General features: G+C 41.1%; 1 protein-coding gene across 14 annotated transcripts in view; it reads right to left on the bottom strand.

Moving 5' to 3' along the window:
* Positions 1 to 9,556, bottom strand: part of FKBP5 (FKBP prolyl isomerase 5) — a 117,083-nt gene extending 107,527 nt beyond the window's left edge. For 3 of the 14 annotated variants that reach the window (XM_082732390.1, XM_082732387.1, XM_082732386.1), the window contains exons 1-2: positions 9,314 to 9,456; positions 2,431 to 2,536 (exon numbers count right to left, since the gene is read on the bottom strand). The gene's annotated coding sequence lies outside the window, so the exon portion shown is untranslated. Of the gene's footprint in view, positions 1 to 2,430; positions 2,537 to 8,514; positions 8,950 to 9,313 lie in introns of all 14 variants that reach the window. The other 11 variants (XM_082732384.1, XM_082732394.1, XM_082732395.1 and 8 more) reach the window with 10 other exon arrangements.
* Positions 9,557 to 22,809: the final 13,253 nt, after the last annotated feature.

Here is a 22,809-nt window from a genome sequence, read left to right as displayed (position 1 = left end):
TGAAGTTACTAACAGCTGAAGAGGAAAACTGGGAAGAGCTTTTCAGCTGGGAGTAAGGGGAGGGGTGTTCATGTGCAGCTGCTACAGGGATGGTATTTAAACATATTTAGTTTCAAGACATAGGTAAAAATTTGGGCCTCAAGTTTAGACAAAAGATAGAGATTTGCGGTCTAGAAAGCAGAGCAATGATTAAGTTTATAGAGAAAGAGAAGGTTATGGAAAAAACAATAGCAACCCTCAGGTATTACACTTTGAAGATAACCTAACCTTTCAGATGAATAATACTTATCATACAGATATGGAATATTTGGACTGCTTTGTTCTAAATGAAAAGCTAAAAAAAATTAATTTTTTTCTCAGGCTATGAATTAACAGGAAAAAAAACTAACAATTAAAATAGTTTCAAAATTATGGTTTGTCCAAAGTCAAGTCTCTGAACTAAAACACAATGCTTCTGAAGTTTCTCTATTTATAAGAAAACTTTTGGAAAAAACAAAAATCTGATGCACCAATACTACTACTATTTTACAATAGTGGTGAGAACTTAAAAGTACATTAACCAAAATGCGGATAATTAATAAATCTGGAGAACAGGTATATGGAAGTTCATAATACTATTCTCCCCAGTTCTGTGTAGTTTAAAACTTCCATAGTTAAAAAAAAAAAAAAGTCTTTAAAAAGCCTACCTACAGATATTTTAAAAATTCTTTTCAATGATTCCAGGGTCCTTGGATCAAGCCCCGCATCAGGCTCTCTGCTCAGTGGGGAGCCTGCTTCCCCCCCTCTCTCTCTGCCTGCCTCTGGGCCTACTTGTGATTTATCTGTCAAATAAATAAATAAAATCTTTAAAAAAATAAAACTTTTTTTGAGAAAGCATGAACACAAGTCGGAGAGGGGCAGGGAGAGGGAGAGAAAGACTCCCAAGAAGGCTCCACCCCCAGCAAGAGCCCAAGGTGGGGCTCCATCTCATCACCTGAGCCAAAAATCAAGACCAACTGAGCCACCCAGGCACTCCAGATATCTTAAAAATTCTATCTGTTGTTAAGGCTTGACAACTCAAAACAAAATTCTAACAGACAAAAACTTTTCAAATAATGTTTTATTGATTCTCAATAGATTAATCAAATTTAATGTGTATGAAAGGGAGAAAAGATCCTGTCATTTTAGAGGACTATAAATATGTTCATTAAAAAGAAAAAAATCCAGGGGCGCCTGGGTGGCTCAGTGGGTTAAGCCGCTGCTTTCGGCTCAGGTCATGATCTCAGGGTCCTGGGATCGAGTCCCGAATCGGGCTCTCTGCTCGGCAGGGAGCCTGCTTCCCTCTCTCTCTCTCTCTCTCTCTCTGCCTGCCTCTCCATCTACTTGTGATTTCTCTCTGTCAAATAAATAAATAAAATCTTTAAAAAAAAAAAAAAAAAAGAAAAGGAAAGAAAAAAATCCATTTACCCATGTTAGCTGACGCTGAAGAATTATTATTTTTCTCTTCAAAGAACTTTTATTTTTGTTAAAAAAATATATATATAGTCCATATAAACATATGGTTTTAGTTAGGAAAAGCAAAATAAACATTTATTCCCAGTATCAATGATTAATTCATTGGACATGCTGGTTAGCTATCATATTATCTCAAACATCTTCCACTCTAGTAAATAATCAAATAAACAACTTTTTACAGAGATGCAAAAAAAAAAGGGCCAACATCCATAAATTAGAAACAAATATTTAAAATTATATAAACTAAGGAGGGAGGAAAGTTGAAAGTTTTTAACAATGATCATAGTTTAAGCTAGGATTTAAATAGATGAAATTTAAGTTGTATCACCCTACTGAGACCACAACTAGCAGAGAACAAATTGACTGCTTAGATTTACCACTTACTGATAAGCAAGAGTAGTATATATGGTTTACAAGCGCATATCTTTCCTCTTTATGATAAACAGCACCACCCAAAAATGATAAGTAGATTTGTTTGCCTTCTCTTCATCTGTAAGTTCCAAGAAATAAAAACTATACATGTCTGTACAAAACCTAGCACGCTGTAGGGGTACAACTCTTCTAACAGGAATAATCACTACCTTCAATTCCCAGAAAAGTATTGCTAGATATCAGTCTCACTTCCTAGGTGATGTGCATAGGATAACAAAATCAAGCAGGGTTTCCTTGCTGGCAGTTCTGCCTTGAATCATTTTCAGAATCTTATTTCTTCTAATGAAACAGGTCATTAGGAAACTTTAGAGAGAAGCGGAGTGTATACATCTATGTAAAGACAAAAGAAGGCTGACAGAGATTCTCTTTGTGATGGGGAACATCACTATGAAAGCACTGATGAAGTCTGAATTGAGGTATTTCACTTTTTGCAGGTAACAAGATCACTGTCCTCTTCAACAAATTGTTGTAGCTTTTTTCCTAATTAAAGTAAAAATTACATACCGTAAAGTGTCCAGATCTTAAGTAGTCAGCTCAATAAGTTTGATCAAGCGCATACACCAACAACTGGTGAATCTCAATGTTCCTTGTATTAGGCCTTGCAACTTCTCTGTAAGTTAAAAATTATATGAAAATAAGAAGTTACACAGCAAGTATACACTGAATTAGCATTACCTAAATCAAGTTACAGAATACTTCTATCTCCCCAGAAAGATCCCTTTTGCCCCCTTCCAGTCAACCACAACCCTTACCCAGAAGCCACTGTCCTGATTTCTATCACCACACCTAAAGTTTTGCCTGTTCTTATATTTCTCATAAATGGCATCATTTGGTACATACTTGTGCCTCGCTTCTCTTGCTCTGAATAATATTTCTGAGATTCATTTATGTTGTGTGAATGAGTAGTCCGTTCCTATTATGAAAAAAGCTGCACGAACATTTTACATCAATCTTTTTGCAAACATGTACTTTATTCCCCTTAATGCAGTAAGATTTCACTTAAAAAGGGGAGGGTTCCCTCATATAAATGAGCCCATAAAGTCATATAGTATAGAAAGATGGACTGATTGCCCATAAACATATCACAAAAATATACAGTTATATAAAATACAAAAAATATAGGTGTTTTATCTGTGTGAGTATGTATATAAATGAATAGATTCTGAGAAGTCCACCTGGAACCAACAAAGATATTTTTTAAAAACTTATAAAGTTCATAGTGAAAATAAATCTAAAATGGGAATGCTGTCTGTTTAATTTTTCTTAGTAAGTATTATGTATTAACCCAAGAATGCTTCAAAAGAGAAACAGATTTCTTTCCACCTAAGTTGCCCTGTTCTGCTTCAATGAAATAGCTCCTTCTCATAACAAATCTCCTCTCCAAACTAGAACTTCAAAATATTAAATGTTACCTCCACTACATAATAATTTTTTATGCAAGGTGTAAAACCCAAAATATGTGTTAAAATTACAAGTTTTATCGTATTGTCTTGCTTTTTAAAAAAGTTAAACAGGGAAATAATCCATTGGCTAATACTTAACATGGGTAAAGACCATTCCATTTTCACGGAGAATATATTCTGAAAAGGACTCAATCTCTAGAATGTTTTCTCCATCCCAAAAAGTAATTTACTACAGCATTAAGTCTATGACAAACACATCTTGACTTTGAAATCCCACTGCGTAATTTTCAGCTGAAAGCAGAGGAGGTTCTTTAATTTCCAGAGGTAGTAACATTAAGGAACATACATACAAATCTGATTTTTTAAAAGATCTGTTTGAAATTCCCAGACCTGCTTTTGATAATTAGATGATCATTTTTAGGGACTAGAAGTGGATCCTCATTTAACATCACTTATAAATTGCCAAGATGGAGGCAGAATGCTACAAATGGTTCTAGAAATTTACCACTGCTTGCTTTAGGAAGGGTTTGCAACTATAAAAGGAGGAAACAACCCTGTTTTAAAGATGTTTGATCTTTGTTCATCTTTTATTCCTCCTCCCCCAAAATGAGCAACTTCAAGGACACACAATTCTAATGTACTACTTTTTAAAAAACATTCTTAGCATTTGGATGTTCCTTAACTTTCACAGATGTGTGATTATTCACTTAACCCATTATTCACTCTGAAAATACATCATTTTCACTTTTCTAATAATTATACCATTTTCTATAAAACTAGGAAAACAGTTTCGATTAACTTACAAAAACAACAGCAGCTCTATAAACAGCTACAACCTCCAACTTTCATTATCTTTTTCCTGTTTTAAAGAATTACAATCTTATTCTTATTTTTAAAGTGTTTTTCTTCCAGACCAAGAGTAGAAAACAGATACAATAAATGTGTAGACCCCATACTCCCTCTGGTGGTCCTTTATTCTCATTAACTAGCCGTTTTCCAAAAGACTGGAAGTAAATACTAAATTAAACATAAAATGTACTTGCTCCATTTGAGGATTATATATAGCCTTAAATGTTTAAGTTTCAACTGAGTACAGGCCCATTCTTTTCACTAAAAAACACGAGATATAATCATTTTGAGTACTCGAATTTTAGTGTTTCAAATACTGCTAAAATATCCTTAGTAACCTGTTACACAGATTAGTTACAAGGGTGCATAAGGACCTACTATAACTAATTTTAAACTGTCTCTTCTGACAGAAGAGTCTTTTACCTGGTATCTATCTTTTTCATAAATTAAGTCATACTTAAGTAGTTATCGATTTTTTTTTTTAAGATTTTATTTGTTTATTTGACAGAGAGAGAGATCACAAGTAGGCAGAGAGGCAGGCAGAGAGAGAGGAGAAGCAGGCTCCCCGCTGAGCACAGAGGCTGATGCCGGTCTCAATCCCAGGACTCTGAGACCATGACCTGAGCTGAAGGCAGAGGTTGAACCCACTGAGCCACGGAGGCGCTCTTGGTTACTGTTTTTATCAATAGTTACTTTCATACTAACAGCCACTTAATCTCCTATGTGTATAGATTTCATTTTCTTTTACACTTTGGGGATATATTATCAGAAGTTAAAAATGCCCTGTAGGTCATTCCTCTCTCCTTGGCCATCTTGGCGACTACTCTTGGTTGGAGTTTGTCCTGCATCTAAAGCAAGAAGATGGTGGCTGCACAGAAGAAAAAGTCACTGGAGTGGATTATCTCTAGGCTCCAACTCAATGTAAGTGAACAGTACATGATGGGGTACAAGCAGACAAAATGATCAAAGATGGCCAAGCAAAACTGGTAATCCTAGCCAACAACTGCCTGCCTTGAGGAACTCTGAAATACACAGTACTACATCACGTTGGCCAAAACGTGTTCATTACTAAAGCGGCAATAATATTGAATTGGACACAGCATGTGGAAAATACCAAAGTGTGCACCCTGGTTATCAATGATCCAGGCGATTCTGGTATCATTAAAAGCATGCCACAAAAGACTGGTAAAAAGTAAATCATGCAAAATTTTTCTTTAATAGGGGTGCCTGTGTGGCTCAGTGGGTTAGGCCTCTGTCTTTGGCTCAGGTCATGATCTCAGGGTCCTGGGATCGAACCCCCACATCTGGCTCTCTGGTCAGCAGCTGTATATTATAAAATATACAGCTCTCTGCTCAGAGCTCTCTGCTCTGCTTCCCCCTCTCTCTCTGCTTGCCTCTCTGTCTACTTGTGATCTGTCAAATAAATAAAATCTTAAAATTTTTTTCTTTAATAAAACTTTAATAAAAGCCGGAGATTGTTTGATAAAACAAAATGCACTGTAGAAAATTCAGAAATGTATAATTAAAAAATCTAATTTATTAATCAGCTAGGTTAAAAAGTTTAAATAGTTTCAGGGTGTCTGTCTGGCTCTGTCGGTGGAGCATGTGACTCTTGACCTCCAGATTGTGGGTTCAAGTACAACACCGGGTATACAGATTTCTTTAAATCTTTTTTTTTTTTTAAGATTTTATTTATTTATTTGACAGACGGAGATCACAAGTAGGCAGAGAGGCTGGCAGGGGGGTGGGGGGAGCAGGCTCCCTGCTGAACACAGAGCCTGATGTATGGCTCGATCCCCAGGACCCTAGGATCATGACCTGGGCAGAAGGCAGAGGCTTTAACACACTGCGCCACCCAGGTGCCCCAAATTACTTAAATCTTAAAAAAAAATAAAGTTCAAATAGTTTCAGAATTATAAAATATACATATTTGGTTGTTCAGTATTAAATAATTACAGAATTTGCTGTGGCAAAATATGTACAATATAGATTTTTTTCTTGGGGTGCGTGGGTGGCTCAGCCAGTAAAGCATCTGCCTGCTGCTCAGGTTAATGATACCAGGATCCTGGGACCAAGACCCAGTCGAACTCCCTGCTCACAGGGAGCCTGCGTTCTCCCTCTGCCTCTCTCATTAATAAATAATAAAATCTTTTTTTAAAAAGTACAGATTTTTTCTTTAGGAATTGTGAAAAATTACAGTAAGGGCCTGTATAGAGATATTCCAGTATGACATGCATATTACTGTCAAATAAAGCCACATTGATGTCTAAGAGGATCATCTGATTTATCCCTCAAATTAGCTATTTTAATAAATGTCCTTGTTTTTTGTGGTTCTATTCATTCAAAAATATTTGCCCACTCCCAAATTCAAAATTCAAAAGGAACCACACCTGAGGATAAATGACTGAAACACACTCACAATGTTTACCATATAGATGTGAGACTTCAACTTGTGCTTAATTTTGAAACTGAAATGTGGTTGATAATTTTATGATATGGTCTACCACAAGTTAAAGTGGACAAAAAAACCCAGTAAAATACCTAAAAACTGAATTTGAAAATGGGTTTTTAATTACAGTTACTTTATAAAGTTCTTAATTATGCTTTTATATAAATAAAACTATGAAATATAAGTTTAATTTATCATATGTGGTATATTTAAATATCACCATAGGATACAAATTATAATACTTATTATACATAGTAAATTACACACAGTAGTTAAACTAGTATATTCCTATACACTTTAAAGAACAATCACCTAAATCATCCAAAACAATGAGGACCCCCAGACTTATAAGATTCCTTACAACTATCTATATAGAATAAAACCAACTCTACAGGACAAATCACTGTTCAGCCAACCTACCGTAAGCATCAAAAAGACAACTTAGCTTTAATAGCAATAATTTCTTCTACAGCTACAGAAAGACTATGTTCTCTCTTCTCTAGACAGATTCATTCTAAGCTAAGAAACTTTTAGGAAACTAAATAACCCAAAGTATGTGTTCTCTTCCAATCCAAGAATAAACAGAAAATTGAAGTTTTAATTAGTTGCCTAATCCAGTATTTTGCGTTTTTCATGTTGAAATGGTTAAAATTATGTTTTAAAAAGGAAATTCATCTAAACTACCATAACTAAAAAATTAAAGATTCAGAAAAATATTTGTTCTGTTAAATGTTGTAAAGACAAAGACCTCATAACTTTAAGCCCATTGTTTTAGTGATAGAAAACATTTCATAAAACCATCTTTGGTTTTGTTTTTAAAAATCCCAGTCACAACAAGCCTATTGGTTAAAGCATTCAGCTTTAAATGTTAAGTGTTACTAATTAGCTAGGTAAAATACTAATAAAGTAGCATAATTAAATCAAAACTATAACTTTGTTCTTAAGAAGTAACACTTCTATTACATAAATATAAATCATCCCCAGAAGATAAAGACACATCAGAAAAAATTGAGCTAACTCAGGTGTTATAAATAAATTTAAATATGTAAAAACTACATTTAAAAATTGTTATGCATTATTTTCAAATGTATTTTTTTCTGTAGATGCCTTATATTGGTCAGGGCCGTAACTGTAGATTAAGTAGAGGTCAGTTGGGAGAAAGACAAAGAGAAAATGGTAAGTGAAAGTATCACAAATAAAGATTTCCCTAAAAGAATAAAAAATCTTTCAAGTCTATCCTTGAATTTTGATTCAAACACCAAGAGAGAAAGCTACTATAATTCTCTAAAGTAAAAACCCTCGGGAGTTGGGAGGGGGGGGGGAGGACAGAATTCCATAGACTATTAAAAATACTTAACAGAAATATGCCTTAACTTTTCCCTTGTCCACAATCTAACAAAATGGTAAGACAATGAAAATAAACACTCTTGTCTACCTTCAGCGAGGCAAAGAAAGCTCCCATTCAACGCTAAGCCTTATTCCAATGGAAAACATCCTCCTGAAAAGTAAATCCAAAACCACGAGCTCAAACTACTTCATGCAGAATTTTCTGAATGGCGGCCAAACGTTGTACACGCTGTCCTGAACCACAGATATCTAGAGTTCTGCATTCTCCATTTACTTTGTACCTTACTATGCTTTTGCCACCACTGCAGAAACCGAACTGTTAAGTAAGACTACAATGTTCCTCCAAGCTCGTCCTACACGCTGCTGACCCCACCGAATGGTTAGGTTTGTTTTTAATCAATACTGGGTTTGGCTTCTATACGATCGCCAGCACAGCTTTTCAGACATCAGTGGAAGCAGTTCTAACATTCTAGGAGTGAACCGAATGAGGAGCCCTAGAACAAGTTTTAACTGGCTTTCACCTGGCAAGAGAATAATCACCTGTTAAAACGGCGCTGCACCGGCACCCTCCAAGAGCGGCCGAGCACCGGGATGCTGTATCCCAGCCACTTGTCCCAGGCGGCAGGTGAAGGCGGAGAACACGCATCCACACCCACCGCCCGGGGAGCGCAAACCGAAAGCAAGGAGCGCAGCCGCGGGACACTCGGTTATCCTCGCCCGCCACAGGCCCCGCCAGGTGTGTGCGCGGCTCCATCGCGCCCGCGGCGTCCCGGCGCACCGCTCACCCCGGCTCGACTTCGCCCGCCGCCCGGGCCCCAGAAGGCGAAGTTTCTCTCCCGCCCGCGGCGGCTGCTGCTCACGCGCCACCCGGCTCTCGGCGGGTCCCGCAGCCTGCTCCGGGCGGTCGCGGTCACAGGCGCCGGGCCTCGGGCAAGTCGGGGGCCGCCGACGGGAGCCGGAGCCGGGACCTGTCACCTCGGGCGGGAAACAAAAGCCGGGTGAGGACAAGCCGGCGCGACCGGCCTCGCCTCCGCGAGGGGGAGCGCGGCGGGGGCGGGGAGCGGCTCTCGCGGCCGCCGGACTCCGCGCCTCCCAAAGGGAGCACCGGCCCCGAGGGCCGGCGGGTCACAGAGGGGCTCCGCAGTGGGGCTAGGGGCACCCGGCGCGCTCGCCTCGAGGCTTGCCCGGCACCGTTCGCCCCGAAGCGCCGCTCCGGGGGCTGGGAACCCATGCGTGAGGGTGCGCCGCAGCGCGGCGGCCCCCGGACCGCGAAGGAGGGAATTCGGCTCCCGAGGCGCTGCGGCCGCCCGCCCCATCCCTATGGCCATGGCGCCGGTACCTGTCGCAGTGGTTGCTCCTCGGCCCGGTCTCTCTCTGCCTCACCCGCGCGCTGCTCTGCCCCCAGCCCGCCCGGCAGGCCGTCCGCGCGCTGGACGCCGCCGCCCGAGACTGGCAGCGCCCGCGAACCGGCCCGAATCCCCGGGGCAGCGCCCGGCACGGTCCCGCCCCTGCCGGCCGCAGGACCCGCCTTCCATAGGGCCCTGGGGCTGTCAGTCCGCCCCCAAAAGGCGCGCGGGCTGTCGCTCCGCCTGTCCGGATTGGTGGCCGCGCGCCGTCCATGCAAATGAGACCCCGCCCCCGTCCATTTGCACCTCCGCCTTGGTGTAAACTCCGCCTCTCCACAGCTGCCCACGTGTCTGGCCCTTGGCCTTTGTGGGGCGGGAGGGAAGGGATGGAGGAAACTGACCGACGCCCCCTCACACCAACTCTTACTTCCAGAGAAACTCATGCCTAAACAAGCTAGTTGACTTCACATCTGAATAGTATCTCTGAAAGCTCTACCCTCCTGTTTACCCAGCCTACCCCTCAGAGAATGGAGCGGGTAGGCCTGGCTGCTTGTGTCAGGTAAGCGGACTAGGTTAGCACCAGGAAGTCAAAGATGCCCAGTTGAGCCTGGGGAAATCCCACTTTGAGACCGAGTTTAGCACGCAGCATTTCCCTATGGACACTAAATGACTGTGAAGACAGTGGTTGGCCGTGGCTTTCTGCCTTTTTAGCGTGAGATACGAAGCGATTGAGACGGCAAAGGTCCTTAAAAAATGTTTGTGTTCTCTGATCGCCTCCTGTCGCACCCCACCCCTGCCATCAACAAAGGGGTAGACTTGCTGAACAAACTCTCCTTAAGGAGGGGCCAAACTCCTCCAGCTGGAAGGCTGGCTCCCTCTGTGTAGTTCCCCATAGAGATTCAGATGAGGGTCTTGAGTTGGCCGCACCTGGCCTTTAGGGGATAACTAAGTCAATCCCCTCACTGTTAAGGAAACTGAAACCTAAAGTCCCATAGCTATGGAGCTTAATAGTCACCTGTGGAAATCTGATGTCTCATAACCAGATCAGAAGCCACATCTCTTAGCTCCAAATCTGCTCTCTGCATTATGTCATGTTGGTCATTTAGGTATTTCTGAAGAACCTCTTCAACAAATCACCATCACGGCCTTCAGGAGGTGGTGCCTGCAGAGAGGGCAACTAGAACCAACACTGAAACCTCCTCAAGGGCAAGGGACCTGACTTAATGCCTGTAAGTTTCACTCTTTACCAGATGCCACTGAAACAATTTATTCATGCATTAATTCAACAAGACACTGGTGATTAAACCCAAACCCAACCTTTTATCCTTCAATGATTTGTTCTAAAAGTTTCCAACACAAGCTGATTAAAAATCTACCAACAGGGGAGCCTGGGTGGCTTGGTAAAGCGTGAGGCTCTTGGTTTCACCTCAGGTCATGATCTAAGGGTTGGGAAATCAATTCCCTCCACCTGCTCTGGGAGTCTGCCTGTTCCTCTCTCTCTGCTCCTCCCCTTTCTCGTGTGCATGCGCTCTCTCAAATAAATTAATCAATTTAAGAAAAGAATCTACTAATAGCAAATGCTGTGCGCAGAGTATACATAGGTGAAAAGACACTGTGACAACTCTTGAAAGCTTTAGCCGGGGAAATAGTAACATCCACAGCACCTGTCAATACCACTTACGTTACAGTGGGCAGCTCCAAGAAGAAGCAATTGGCTCTTCTTGGGAAAGGCAGGGAAGGCTTCACGGAAGAGGTGACAGTAGCGCTGACTCCTAAAGATGGAGTCTTCAAAGATGGTGTTTGCCAGACGGAGGGATGTGGAAGAGGAAAAAAGGGGATTCCTGGACTCCAGAGGATAGTGTGAGCAGAAAGCACGCAGACCTGGAAAAGCCTAGTAATTAAGGGAACAGCGAGGAGAAATATGGGCAAATCTGCAGGGCTGTGTGGTCATGTCACATGCTCTGGGACCAGGCTCTTCTAGGAGGAAGACAGAAAGGCCCTGGAGGCTGCCAGGCTGTGTTGTAACACACCGCAGCAAACAACAACAGGGCCTGTAGATACAGCTGCAGGCTTTTTTTTTCTAGGCCAGCGTCTGTGGGGAACAGTCAGTTCCACAGTTCTGATGGCAGCCTGGCTGGCCCCACCCACTCTCTCAGAAAACCACTCCGGTCACTGCACTTGCCCTCCTTGGCATTTGGAAACACGTGTGCTTGCAATTTCCCCAAACACTGCTGCCCTTCAGAACTCAAAGATAACGTGGGCTATGGCTGCAGACACCTTGGTGTGGGACGGACAGCCCTTTCCTAATGCACAGAGTGGTTCTTTTCAGGGCCTGTTACCAAGGCTGGCTTCAGGGGCATGTGACCTGCACTTGGTTTCATGCTCTGCTGTCACTGTCTTGAGATTCTTCATAATTTCTCAACATTGCATTTTCATTTTGCACTGGGACCTGCAAATTATGTAGCCAGTCCTACCTGTCACTGTCACTGGGAATACTGTGATCCTGCTCAAATCATATCTCATTTTTAAAGTACTTGGCATTCACTAGGTTTATTCACATGCACTGTATCACTTGAGTCTCACAATGGCAATGTGGGGTAGGTCTGCGTTACTAGCCCTATTCATTAGCCAAGAAAACTGAAGTTTGGCTAACTTCTCCAGGTAGCACCTCAAGGAGTGGCAAAGCTTGTATTTGAACTCAGCTCACACAAGCCCTATTCCATCTGCTATGGAGCTACCTGTTGTTGATTTCAAAATCCTTTCAAAGACAGATTTGCACAGGAAGGATGTACTGGGGTTTTTTGTTTTTGTTTTTGTTTTAAGTAAGCTCTACACCCAACATGGGGCTTGAACTCATGACCCTGAGATCAAGAGTTGCACGCTCTAACGGCTGAGGCAGCCAGGTGCCCCAAGGATGCATTGTTTTAAGAGTCAGAACACATGCTGGAGTGAATATATGTCATTTCGTGGCTTCTTATCACATCTGCACAATTTTTCATTAATTTTGAAAAAAATTCAGCCATTGTATGTTTAAATACTGTTTCTTACTCTTTCCTTCTGGGCCCCCAGCTGAAATACCTATTAGACCTTCTCACTATATCCTTTTCTTTTATTTTTCGTTTTTTCTATCTTTTGTTCTTCAATGCTATGTTCTAAAAGTTTCTTGTGACTACTTTTCATTTCACTAATTCTGTCTTCAGCTTTTAATTTTTTTTATTTTTAAAATATTTTATGTATTTATTTAACAGAGAGCCATACGCGCAAGAGGGAACATAAGCCAGGGGGTGGGGGGAGGCGTGGTGAGAAAGGGAGAAACAGGCTTCCTGCAGAGCAGAGAGCCTGATGTGGGGCTCCATGCAGGGCTGGATGCAGGGCTCTATATAGAGATCAATGTAGGGCTCGATCCCAAGAGCAGAATCATGACCTGAGTTGAAGGCAGACACTTAATGACTGAGCCACCCAGGCACCCCTTTAAAAAGCTTTTACCTTTGGGGCACCTGGGTGGCTCAGTGGATTAAAGCCTCTGCCTTCAGCTCAGGTCATGATCCCAGGGTCCTGAAATCAAGCCCCACATCTGGCTCTCTGCTCAGCAGGGGGCCTGCTTCCTCCTCTCTCTGTCTGCCTCTCTGCCTACTTGTGATCTCTGTCTGTCACATAAATAAATAAAATCTTTAAAAAAAATAAAAGCCTTTAGCTTTTTAAAAAATTCTCCTCTTGGGGTGCCTGACATGCAACTCTTGATGTCAGGCTCGTGAGTTCAAGCCCCACGTTGGGTGTGGAGTCTACTTTAAAAAAAAAAATTATCTTTTTAAACCCATCCATCAAGCTCTTAATTTGTTTTTTGGTTTGTCTGGGTTTGGTTTGGTTTTGTTTTTTGTTTTGTTTTATTTTTTTATATTTTTTATTATTTTTTAAAGATTTTGTTTATTTATTTGACAGAGAGAGATCACAAGTAGGCAGAGAGGCAGGCGGGGGGGCGGGAGAAGCAGGCTCCCCGCCAAGCTGAGAGCCCAACGTGGGACTCAATCCCAGTACCCTGAGATCATGATCTGAGCCAAAGGCAGAGGCTTAATCCACTGAGCCACCGAGGCACCCCTTGTTTTGTTTTTAGTTCCAAAATTTCTAATTGGGTCTTTTTCAGATCTGCTGTGTCACTTCTTATATTTCTTATATCTCTTGTCTTGCTATAATTTTAAAGCTCAGCTTTTCTCTCTTTAAACAGAGAAAGTGTAGTTGTTTTATGGTTTCTGTCTATTAATTTCAATCTAGTGTCCCTATGGGCCTGCTTCCATTGTCAGTTTTAAACTACTGGTTCTTCCTCATGTTGTTTTATCTCCTCATGTACCTGGTTATATTTTGGACATTGTATTTGAAAAATCATTTGAGGCATCAATAATAATATCCTCCTCCCAAAAAGATTTCCATTGATTTCTGCAGGCATCTGAGGACACTAGCAAGCTAGGATCACCTTAACTCAGTTCCGGCTTCTGATTTTCTGAGCATCCCAGATGACTTGAAGCTGGAGGACAGTTTGTGGGACAGTTTGTTTATTTATGTTTCCTCCTTACCCCATGTTGCAGTTCTTTGAGGTTTTAGTCAAAGATTGGGAGTTGTTTTAGTCATATATTGTTTCATAGCAAACTAACCCCAAATTCAGCAGTTTGTCAGTGGACTTTTTCTTAAAGGGCCGGATGGTAAATATTTTAGATTTGCAGGCCATATGGTCTCTGTTACAACTACTCAGCTCTGTCATTATAGTTCAAATTAACCATAGACCATACATGAATGAATGGAATGGCTGTGTTCTAATAAAACTTTATTTACAAAGCCAGGCAGTCATTCCAAGCTTATAAAAAAAATGAGTGAAAAACCCACAACTAACATCATGCTTAATAGTGAAAGACTAGATACCTTCTCCAAGAAAAAGACAAGGAACAAGACAAGGATATCCCCTCTTGCCACTTCTATTTAGTATTGTATTGGAGGTTTTCGCCAGATGATTAGGCAAGAAATAGAAATTAAAAGGCATCCAGATTGGAAAGGAAGAAATAAATCTACCTCTCTTCACAGATGACATGACCTTGTATACAGAAAATACTAAAGAGGAGTGCCTCATTGGTTCAGACTGTTAAGTGTCCAACTTTTGATTTCAGCTCAGGTCATGGTCTCAAGATCCTGAGATAGAGCCTTGTCTTGGGCTCCGTGCTCAGCAGGGAGTCTGCCTCTCTCCCTTTCCCTCTGCTCCTCCCCTAGCTCACTCTCCTGTGCTTGCACTCTCTCTCTCAAATAAATAAATAGATAGATAAATATTCTTTTTAAAATAAAAACTTAAAAAAAAGAAAATACTGGGGCGTCTGGGTGGCTCAGTCGTTAAGTGTCTGTCTTCGCCTCAAGTCGAAGCCCCGCATCCAGCTCCCTGCTCCACCGGAAGCCTGTTTCTCCCTCTCCTACTCCCCCTGCTGTGTTCCTTCTATCAGTGTGTCTATCTGTCAAATAAAGAAATAAAAAAAAGAAAGAAAGAAAGAAGAAAATACTAAGGAATCCACATAAAAACTGTTAGAACCATTAAGTGAATTCAGGGGCACCTGACTGGCTCAATCAGTAGAACATGTGACTCTTGATCTTGGGGTTCTGAGTTTAAGCTCCACATTGGGTGTAGAGCTTACTTAAAAAAATAGTAATAAACGAATTCAGCAAGTTTGTAGGAAACAAGGCAAGTCATAAAAATCAATTATATTTCTATACACTTCCAGTGAACAATGCAAAAATGAAATTAAGGAAAAATTTCATTTATAATAGCTGAAAAAGAATAAAACACTGGGGCGCCTGGTTGGCTCAATCCTGGTAGAGCCTGTGACTCTTGATCTTGGGGTCATTAGTTCAAGCCCCACGTTGTGTGTAGAGCTTACTTTAAAAAATAATAATAGGGGCACCTAACTGACTCAGTTGGTATAACATGAGACCCTTGATCTCGGGGTTGTGGGTTTGAGCCACATGTTGGGGATAGAGATTACTTAAAAATAAAATATTGGAGAGCCAGTGTGTCTTAGTTGTTTGGTCATCTGCCTTTGGCTCAGATCATGATCTCAGGGTCCTGGGATTGAGTCCCGCATTGGGCTCCCTGCTTAGCAGGAAGTCTGCTTCTCCCTCTCCCCCTAACACTCCCCCTGCTAGAGCTCTCTCTCTCTCTCTCAAATAGATAAATTTAAAAAAAAAAAACTTTAAAGTAAATAAATAAATCTTAAATAATAATAATTTAAAAACACTTAGGAATAAATTTAACAAAGTGACAAAATTATACTCTGAAAACTGCAAAACATTGTTGAAAGAAATTAAAGAAGACGTATGGAATCAGAGAAATGTTCTATATCCACACATCGAAAGACTTAACATTGTTAAGATGGGAATACTTCCCAAATTATCTACAAATTCAACACAATCCCATTAGAGTCCCAACTGACTTCATTATAGAAATCAACAAGTTGATTCTAAAATTCATATAGAATTACAAGGGACCCAGAATAGCAAAACAGTATTTAAAAAGAAAAATGGGGCACCTGGGTGGTTGAGTCAGTTAAGCATCTGACTCTTGATTTCAGTTCCAGTTGTGATCTCAGGGTTCTGGGATGGAGCCCTGAGTCAGGATTCCCCGCACTCAACCCCACTCAGCAGGGAGTCTGCTTCTCTTGCCCTTTCCCCATGCCCCTCCACCTGCATCCTTTCTCTCTTTCAAATGAATAGGTAAATCTTTTTTAAACAAGAAAAAGAAAAACAGGGGGTGCTTGGCTGGTTCAGCCAGTAGAGCATGTAACTCTTGTTTTCAAGGTTTTGAGTTTGAGCCCCAGGTTGGGTATAAAGATTGTTTAAAAATAAAATCTTTAAAAATAAATATATAGTAAACAAACAAATTAATTAAAAGAAGAACATGGGGCGCCTGGCTATTTCGGTCAGTAGAACATGCAACTCTTAATCTTGGGGTTGTGAGTTCAAGCCCCACACTGGGTGTGGAGCTTACTTAAAAAAATAAATAAGTAAATAAAAAAATTAGAAGGACTCACATTTTCTCATTTCAAAATGTATTACAAAGCAACAGTAGCTAATACTGGGTACTGGTACGAGGATAGACATGTAGATCAATGAAATGGAATTGAGTGTCCAGAAATAAACCCACACATCCATGGTCAACTGATTTTCAATAAGACTACTAAGCATTGGTGAGTAGGTGGAGAAATTGGAAGCCTTGTGCATTGCCAGTGGGTTATAAAATAGTACAGGTTCTATGGAAAATAGTTTGGTACTTCCTAAAATGTCAAACATCTAATTAGCATATGACCCAGCAATTCCACTCTTGGATATATAACCCAAAGAACTGAAAACAGGGACTCAAACAGGTACTTGTACACTAACCTATATATTAGCATCATTCATAATAGCCATTATGAATAGCCATTCATAAAAGAAGGTCTAGCAATCAATGCTCAAAAGAGCCCAAATGTCTATCAGCTGATGAACAGATAAACAGAATGTGGTATATCCATACAATGGAATATTATTTTGCCATTAAAAAGAACAAAAGATAGAAGCAATGATACAGATGATCTTCAAAGATGTTACACTAAGTTAAAAAAGATAATCACAAAAGATTGTATATTATATTATTCCATTAATATGAGATGTCCAGAACAGAGAAGGCAGAAGACTAGAAGTAGATCGGTGACTGTTAGGGACTGGGAGTATAGAGGAAGGGTATAGGGTTTCTTTTTGAGGTGATAAAAATATTCTAAGGTTGATTGTGTGAGAGTTGTATATATCTGTGAACATACTAAAGACCACTGAGTTGCATACTTAAAGTGGGTAAATTGGGGCTGCCTGTGTGGCTCAGTTAGTTAAACATATGCCTTCAGCTCAGGTCATGATCCCAGGATTCTGGTATTGAGCCCCGTGTCAGGCTCCCTGCTTAGTGAGAAGTTTGCTGCTTCTTCTCTCTCCCTCCTCCTGCTGGTGTTCTCTTTTGCTCTCTGTCTCTCAAGTAAATAAAACCTTTTTAAAAAATGGGTGAAATATATGGAATGTGAATTAATTGTTTTTCAATAAAGCAGTTAAAAAAAAAAAAAAAGAGGGGCACCCGGGTGGCTCAGTGGGTTAAGCCTCTGCCTTCAGCCCAGGTCTGGTCTCAGGGTCCTGGGATTGAGCCCCACATTGGGCTCTCTGCTCAGCGGGGAGCCTGCTTCCCCCCCCCCCTCTCTGCCTGCCTCTCTGCCTATGTGTGATCTCTTCTTTGTCAAATAAATAAATAAAAATCTTTTAAAAAAGAAAGAAAGAAAGAAAAGGCAGCCATCTGTGGGCCATAGTTTACTTACTCCTGACCTAAAACAATAACTATTCTAGGGATACCTGTGTGGCTCAGTCAGCTAAACAACTGACTCTTGATTTCAGCTCAGGTCATGGTCTCAGGCTCAAGAGATCAAGCCCCACATCGGGTTCTGTGCTTAGTGCAGAGTCTGTTTGGGACTCTCTCTTCCTTTCCCTCTGCGCCTCCCCTCCTCAAATAAATAAATAAATAAATGGGTTTTTTTTTTTATTAAATTAAAAAAAAATTTTTTTTTAACTATTCTATTTAGTTGCTCATAATGCTGCAGTTTGGGTCAGTGACAACTGGTCTCTGTGTGGCATCACCTGGTCTCTGTGTGGCATCACCAGCTTGACCAGTCCTGAATGATCTACTGCCAAGATGGCCTTATCAAATGGAGGGCAAGTGGGACCTCAGCTGGGATATTGGTGAGGGTCCTAGGTTCTTCTCCACATGGTCTCTCCATGAGGGTAGCTTGGGTTTGTCACAGTATGGTTGTCTCAAGATAATTGGACCTTTACATGATGACTGGTTTCCTCTGAAGAGTAAATTTGGAAGCTGCCAGCCCTTCTAAAGGTTTAGATCTGGAACCAACAGTGTCATTTCCACCATGTTATGTTGGTGAAAGCAGGTCACGGGTCACCAGGTTCAAGGGGAGGGAACTAATAATGATGTAAGTACAGATACGTGGTTTACTGGAAGTCACTAAAATAATAATCAATCAGTCTTCCCTCTGACCCCTAATGTTTCACTTCTTCGCCCATGCAAAACAGACTCACCACCCCTTTAGACCACCCCCACCCCCTGCAGAATCTCACCTCCTAGCTCTATCAGGATTGGGTTTGAGGTCCATAATTTCATGATCTGAATCAAATCTAGGTATGAATGAGATTTCTCAAGTGATCTTCCTCTGTTTCTGACAACCTTTGAACTAAAGAGAAAAGTTATCTGCTCCCCATAGGAAAACCCCTAAATATATTCCTCTTTAAAAAGGAGGAACTGGAGAAGCCTGGGAGGCTCAGTCGGTTAAGCGGCTGCCTTTAGCTCAGGTCATGATTCTAGCGTCCTGGGATGGAGTGCTGCATCAGGCTCCTCTCTTGGCAGGGAGTCTACTTCTCCCTCTGCCTGCTTTGCCTGCCGTTCCCCCTGCTTGTGCTCTCTGTCTCTCTATTAAATAAATAAAAAATCTTTTTAAAAAAATTTTTAAAAAATTAAAAGGAGGAACTGGCAGAAACATAGCAGCCACAAGTCCATAGCAATTCTGAAATCCAGCTGGGTACACATCACCTTCCTTAGTTAGCTCCCATTTCTTCTGGTAGTTGGACTTACTACTGGAAACTTGCTTCCCCCAGAGCCAAAATATGGAAGCCGCCTTCTTAAGGCTTCAACAAGACCAGGTACAACATTGCTTCCATCACATTCTATTGAGTAAAATGGGTCACAGAGCCCGTCCAGAGTTAAGGGGAGTACACGGAGCATGAATACCCATACCCATGGTTCACCGGGGATTATCAAAGTAAGAGTCTACCACAGGGGTGGTTTATCAGCCTCCAACCTTGGTAGGCTCTGCATTCCAACTTTGTACCCTTAATCCTAATAAGCTTTTGAAAGCACAGCTCAACCTCTCTGATGACTCAAACTGGCAAATGCCGCTGAACAAGAGCAGCCCCAACTGCTGGACTCACTTCTCTGCTTGGGTTGCCAACTTTAATAAATAAAAATGCAGGACGTCCAGTTAAATTTGAATTTTGAATAAATAACCGCTTTTTAGTATGAGTATTTCAGAAGTATGGCATGGGCACACTTATGCTAAAAAATAATTTGTTGTTTATCTGAAATTCAAATTTGACCGGGACATACACTAAAAAAAAAAAAACAAAAAAAAAATTGTTGGTTATCTGAAATTCAAATATACCTGGAAGTTCTGTATTTTATCTGGCAGCTCTGATCTCCCTGGATTCCTATCTTTTCATGTATCTTGGATCAGTAATTCCTCACTATCTTCTTATATTTTTGATGCTTTTAAGATTTTTAAAAAGATTTTCTTTATTTAATTGACAGAAAGAGACAGCTAGAGAGGAAACACAAGCAGGGGCAGTGGGAGAGGGAGAAGCAGGCTTCCCGCTGAACAGGGAGTCAGATGGCAGGATCCATCCCAGAACCCTGGGACCATGACCCAAACTGAAGGCAGATGCTTAACGACTGAGCCACCCAGGTGCCTCAATGCTTTTAAATTTAAAAATATTTGGGGATGCCTGGGTGGCTCAGTCAGTTAAGTGTCTGCCTTTTGGGCAGGTCATGATCTCAGGGTCCTGGGATGGGAGATGAGTCTGCTTCTCCCTCTGCCTGCTGCTCCCCTGCTTGTGCGCTCACTCTCTCTCTTTCTCTCTCACAAATAAATAAAATATTTTAAAAAAAGATTTTAAAATATTTTAAGATTTAATGTAGGTGTCTCTGACAGGAGAATTGGTCCATATTCTAAGTGGTTTTTCTGTATTTGGAAGAATTCCCCTATTATGAGGTTTTGTTTTCTTTTTCTTTTTTTTTTTTTTTAAGATTTTATTCATTCATTTGACAGACAGAGATCACAAGTAGGCAGAGAGGCAGGCAGAGAGAGGAAGGGAAGCAGGCTCCCTACTGAGCAGAGAGCCAGATGCTGGGCTCCATCCCAGGAGCCTGAGAACATGACCTGAGCTGAAGGCAGAGACTTTAACCCATTGAGCCATCCAGGCGCCCCTCCCCTATTATGAGTTTTGTCCTCAACCTGTAAGTCAGAACTCAAATTCCCAGCCTCCCTGGCAACTAGAATATGGACATGTGACCTAACTCTACCAATCACACAACCAAGGGAGACTTCAATTTGGAAGAGCAGAACATGGGGCTTGGTGAAGGATTCCCACTCTTTCTTTCTTGGACAGCTGGCTATAAAAAATTCAGTTTTTAAAAATGAGACAAATCTATGTATACTGTAGCATAGATTGTCGGTTATTCCCCGATATCCATTCTCCTCAGGGCAACTGGGTGGCTCAGTCAGTAGAGCGTCTGCTTTTGGCTCAGGTTGTAATCTCAGGGTCATCGGGCTCCCTGCTCAGTAGGGTATCTGCTTATCCCTCTCCCTCTCTTAAATAAATAAAATCTTAAAAAAAAAAAATCTATTCCCCTCATCTCCTGATTTTCAACATAGTACATAGCTACCTGGAATAAAGAATATTTCCCAGGGGCACCTGGCTCACTCAGTTGGTAGAATATGTGAGTCTTGATCTCAGGGGCATGAGTTCAAGCCCCACATTGAGCATGGAGGCTACTTAAAAAAAAAAAAAAAAAAAAAGTTTCCCAGCCTCCCTTACAGCTAGGTGTGTCCCTATGTTCCAGCCAATGAGAGGTGAGCAGAAAACTCATGGGAAGTATCACTCATGGGAAGAAGCATGTACCTCTCTTTCCTTTTCTCTTTCTGTTGGCTAGATGCAGATGTAATAGGTGGAGCTCAGACAGCCATTTTGGACCATGAAGTAGGGCCCTATGCTGAGGATGTCAAAGCAAAAGACAGAAGTAATCTGATAATTGCCGGGTCCTAGTGTTGTCTGGCTACTTACTTCTAGATTTTTATCAGTAAGAGATAAATCAATGTCCAATCTTACATGGCACTGGTATTTTGAAATTTCTGTCACTCACAGCTGAATATAGTCTTAATTGATACACCTATTGATGTGGAATGATTTCTAAGATAAATTGTTAAGTGAAAAAAGCAAGGTACAGAACAATGTATGCAGTATGGTGCTTTTTGGGGGAAAAATGCAAATAGATAGATCTATGTTTGCATAGGAGAAACCTTTTCCAAAATGATATACTGTTTGAATATTTACTATGAGCACATATTACCTATTCAAAAGCTAATTAAAAAAAAAATCTAAAACTAGTTAATAGGGTCCCCTGGGTGGCTCAGTCGGTTAAGCATCTGCCTTCAGGTCAGATCATGATCTCAGGGTCCTGGAATCAAATCCAGCATCGGGCCCCCTGCTCCCTGGGGAGCCTACTTCTCCCTCTGCCACTGGCTCTCTCTCCCTCTGTCTCTCATGAATAAATAAAGAATCCAAAGAAAATTAAAATAAAAAAAATAAAAGTAGTTAATAACGTGAAATGTTTTACACTTTTAAACCACAGTAATTTGGTGAAACGATGGTCAATTTTCCTCTTCTTTCTATTTTTGTATACTTTAGATTTCTAAAGCATATTTACATGCAAAATTGAATAGGCCCAGACAATACAAATAATTTATGTTTTAAATATTTGTATTTTGTTGATGTGCATAGCCTTTCATTCCCAGGACCTAAAAGGTCAATATGCTGAATGCATCCTTGGGACTGAAAAGCCTTTGAGCAATATAGATTAAACATCTATCTATCAGTCACTGTTCTAGGTAAATAAAACAGACAAGATGCCTCTGTTCACGGACTTAAGGTTCTCATGGGGCAGAGAACAAGTAGACAAACAAATAAGATTCTATCAGATAGGGCTCACTGCTACAAAGAACACAAAGAGGGTAAGTGGGATAAAAAGTGCTGAGGCCACCATTAGAGGAGAATAAAAGTCTTCAAGGAGGTGACATTTTTGCTGAGGCCTGAATGATGAGAAGGGGTCAGTTATGGAAATTTCAAGAGAATGAGAAATCCGGGCAAGGGGCCTAGAGCATGGGAGAAACAGAGAAATGACTGGAGAGCTGGGGAGAAGTGTGTGGGCAGGAGGAATGATTCCAGAAGATCTTGGGGGGTAGGCGTACGTGTACCTCGGTGAGATGCCATTACACACCTAACCAGAATTACTAAAATTACAAAAGACCAACAACACCAAGAGCTGGCAAAATGTAGAACAACTGGAATTCTCACACTTTGCCGGTGAGAACATAACACATTCGCTTCAAAACACAGTTTGGCGGTTTCTTTTGAAGTTAAACCTCCGCTTACTGGGGTGCCTGGGTGGCTCAGTCGGTTAAGCAGCAGACTCTTGATCTCAGCTCAGGTCTTGATCGCAAGATTGTGAGTTCAGGCTCTACACTGAGTTCCGTGATGGGTGTGGAGTCTACTTAAACAAAAAACAAAAACATAAACATAAACTTACTGTATAACACACCAGTTCTGCTCC

Source organism: Mustela nivalis, assembly GCF_964662115.1.
Source record: "Mustela nivalis genome assembly, chromosome: 5".
NCBI lineage: Eukaryota > Metazoa > Chordata > Mammalia > Carnivora > Mustelidae > Mustela > Mustela nivalis.
Note: the sequence above shows the minus strand (reverse complement) of the source record. Positions and strands in the feature narration are given on the sequence as shown.